Source organism: Chenopodium album, chromosome 11, assembly GCF_948465745.1.
Source record: "Chenopodium album chromosome 11, dcCheAlbu1.1, whole genome shotgun sequence".
Taxonomy (NCBI): Eukaryota; Viridiplantae; Streptophyta; class Magnoliopsida; order Caryophyllales; family Amaranthaceae; genus Chenopodium; species Chenopodium album.
Window position 1 is genome coordinate 46,728,617 of NC_137844.1, and position 4,291 is coordinate 46,732,907.

General features: G+C 29.4%; 1 long non-coding RNA gene across 1 annotated transcript; it reads right to left on the bottom strand.

Moving 5' to 3' along the window:
• Positions 1-654: 654 nt before the first annotated feature.
• On the bottom strand, positions 655-3,074 carry LOC145568979 (uncharacterized). Its single transcript, XR_014096035.1, has 3 exons — positions 2,877-3,074; positions 2,735-2,770; positions 655-903 (listed from the first exon to the last, which is right to left on the bottom strand). It is a non-coding gene; the product is annotated as an uncharacterized LOC145568979 (long non-coding RNA).
• Between the last annotated feature and the right edge of the window lie 1,217 nt (positions 3,075-4,291).

The following is a 4,291-nucleotide window of genomic DNA, read 5'->3' on the forward strand; positions in this document are numbered from 1 at the left end:
GCAATATGAACAATGTAAGTGTTATCATATGACATTAATTTAAGATACATATATAAATGGGCAAGTAATTAAATTAATTATCATAAATAGTGTAACAAACACAGTATGATACTTATAGTCAAATTAAAATAAATAGATGAGCCAGCAATAGAGAACATCATATTAATTAATTCACTTCAATACATTAATCTTTTACATTTCTCAACCTTGAAGAATAAATTCATTTCGGAGATTGGGAATTTCTTAATTAAAATTACTAATTAAAAATAAATCAAAAACAGACAATCTCAATTTCTATTTATAAAAATTATGGTAGTCAAAAGTCATAAGATTACATTAGAATTTTCACAAATAATGTGCATGCATAATGATACTCCGTATAATTTAAGCAACAAATATAAATTAGAAGTGTAAACAACGGAGTACATAAATATTACTTAGTTTCCTTGAATTAATTTTGCTTCTTAAAAACTAATTTTTGTAGAAAAAGAAAATTCATACTAACTTTGGACTAATCCGGATTCAGGGATCAGTTTTGGATGGTTAGGTTCCAGTCCCCTCCCAATTATTGTTGTGAGGGATCGAACACAGGTCCTCCCTACCAAGTGTAGTTCCAATCACCACTACACCAACAACCAATTGATAAATTAATACTAAGTAAATATTAATATATTATAATCTATAACAATTTGTACAAAAATATAGCTTCTAAACAAATTGTGATTAAAATAGATACCATCTGAATTCTAATCTTACTGAATGAATATATGTTTAATTAAACTAATATTTCATTTTTCTTATTTAATTAAAACCATAAAATTTTTACTCGTTAAACTCTCGAACTAGTCTTTAGATCATTCGTAATCTTTTCCGTCTATGTCCTCTCGAGTCTTGACTTTGTACCTGTATCCACAATACATAGACTTGTTACATCGTCATTTATGCAAGCATGTTTAATTAGTAAGATGTCAATGAATAAACAAATCTCTATATTCCTTACATTATTAGCTTCTCGTCCTGATGTCAAAGTGCAATAACATATTACTCTCGAGTAACTTTTTAATCACAAGTTTCCGATATCATCTCCAAAATTTGGCATCCACATAACAATCCTAAGTCTTAACTAATATGTACATCCTTGTGTTCTGCTAAAAAATACAATACAGAAATGTACATCGTATTATTATCCAATTGAATTGTCTCGTGTAGATTGTAGATGTACAAATTGGTTTAATTTTTAGGGAAAAAAATAATGAAAATTGGTGGACCACGGTAAAAAAGATACAAGATACATGTCATATATTAAGCACAAAAATAGTTACAAGATACATGTCATATACAATTAAAAATTAAAGGAGGTTTTTTTCCCGAGTTTTTAGAGAGCACTGACGTAGGATTTAAATTTCTTAACGTAACATGTAGAATTATAAATATTAGTTATAGCCAATTAAAATAAGACATTTATAATTTATACGATTAAATAATTCAAGTGCCACATAAGCAAAATTGACAAATGAGATTTTAAAGTTTTAAATTAATTAAATATAAAATATTATCTTGAGATAATATATTTTATCTAAATATATAACGAATGAGAGGAAATTTATAACTTATTTTAAAATAAAAATATTAACGACTAAAATAACAAATTTTATCACATACAAAAAAATTTTGTTTTAAAAAATAAAAACAAATCGTGCATCGTACAGACTGCTCGCGTCCAGTTTGAAGCGGTGGAGTGTGAGTTATGCCCGATATGCAAACTATTTATGATTTTGATTGTAAAAGTTATGTTATTTTCTCTAGATCTGTAGTTTACAAGATGTCGTATGGCTATTTATTAATGATAATATTCTTATTCCTGTTAAAAAAAAAAAAAAAAAGTTGGCAAAAGCTAATGAATGTCCGAGGGCATTGTATAAGATAACTAAAAGTATATATATATATATATATATATATATATATATATATATATATATATATATATATATATATATATATATATATATTAAATTAAAATGAATATTAATTATATCGATCAACGCGTAATTGTCACATGCATTCTTAAATTAATACTGCTTTAGGTTTTTGAAGAAGGTGGGTGCATTGCTTGTGAAAAGCAATTTAACTAACGTCACGGGGGCATTCATTAGCAAGAATTATTTTTTTTTTTGAGGAAATCACTAGCAAGATTTTAATAAATTGAATATTATTAAATTTGAATAGTTTGAGTTTAAATAGGGTCATTCTAAATTTAATCTCAGTCAAAGTCCCATTTGTTTTCCTTGAATTATTTACATTAGCCAAAAATTAAATATAAACAACAAATTTAAATTTTAATCAATAATTTAAAAATATATTTTTTATTAAAGAAAAGAAATGAACTACTAGAGAATTAAGAGTCCTTTTTGTTTCAATTAGATTCATGACATGAGATTACCATTATTAATTGAAAATAATTCCAATCAATAAAATGTCATTAATTAATAAAACTAATTTTTGTTCATTAACTAAATTAAGGTGAATATAAAATCATTCAACTTAACAAACCTTAATGTATAAAATTAAGAAAAGATTTGCGTATAACAACAATGAAAATATTGACAAAATACAATCTTAAACTTCAATTGTATATAATTAAGAGAGCCATGTATATATATATATATATATATATATATAAGAATTAACTAATCAATTTTAAAGATATACAAGGGAATATCAAGAGTTTACTTACGAGGAACGATTCATGTAGTGATGATGAAAAATAAACCTGAATAAATAAAAAAAGATATTAGATTTATCAATCCTTCATAGGCAAAACATAAATTCCAAAATTAATAATGGTAAAAACAGAGTTTTTTGAGAGAAAAACTTACATCACAAACAATTTTGAATTCATCGATGCCAAATTTATTGGTTGAGGATACAAATTTACCATTTTATGTTCGTTTAATATTATATATTTCAATTCTTATACTTATCGAATGGTGAGATCGGAAGAAAGTTGGTTGAAATAAATATGTTTGACTAGAGAAAGAAGAGGAAAGAGAAAGATGGAAAAGTAAGGTGATAAAAGCGGCCAATAAATATTAGGGTTAGGAAAGATTACTGGAATTATGTGGGTTGGGCCTTAGGTTAGTTAATTCTGAGTCGAATGATATACTTCAAAGTTGGATCCAACATATCTCCTAACACAAATCTCTCTTTTCGGTCTTAATTGACATTATTTTCTTACGATCGAGTAGGACTTAGCCCTAATTTAGTCAAATTGTGAAACCAATTTTTGATACACATAGTTGTAAATTGTAACTCCTCCATTGCATTGTTACATACTTGCAATAACTAAGGTTCTGCAAAACTGTTAAATACGGGTCTGGGCCGCACCCGTTACGGGAGAGTGTAAGTCCACCACTTTACAAGACCAAGGAGGTTCCACCTCAAAACCATATGGCAATGAGGGGAGTAGCCCCTTAGCCTTATATTGTGGTGGTAACTCTTGAATTCTTTCAATGTGGGATTTCATTACCACTACACTCTCCCTTTATAGTGTGGGACAAGAAGAATGCTCACATGTTCGGTTTTGTCATTCAATAAATAAACCCAAACACCACGAGAAAAATCATCAACAATCGTCAAGAAATAATGAGCACCACAAGTAGAGGTCGTGTTATATGGTCCCCACAAATCACAATGTATCATTTCAAGAATACGACTAGCACGACTATCACTATCAGGAAAACTGGCTCGGGTTTGTTTTGCTAGAGGACATATTTCACATGCTTTATGTAAACACTTAGGAGTAGAACTACCTCGAATAAAAGGAAGCAATTTGACAATTTTCTCCGACGGATGCCCCAAACGACGATGCCACAACTCGAATGTTGAAATGTCCGAACCCGTGAGAGCACACACTTTTGGGAGACGCCGGAAATAATATAGTCCATCTATCCGTTCACCGCCTCCAATTAAGCTCCCCGAGGATTGATCCTGCATAGCACAAAGAGAATTAGTGAATTGGACAAAGCAATTAGAGTCATCAATCAACTTAGACACGGAAATCAAATTGCAATTCAATTGCGGAACAAAAAGAACATTTTCAAGAGCAATGTCATCCGACAGAACAACACGACCCTCCTTAGTAGCCATGGCCTTAGCACCATCGGGAAGACCAACGGGACAAGAGATAATAGAGTGAGCATCTTGTAAAAAATTTTCATTGCCGGTAACATGATGGGATGCACCGGTGTCAATAATCCATGAGAAAGATAGAGAATTAGTAGCCATAGAATTA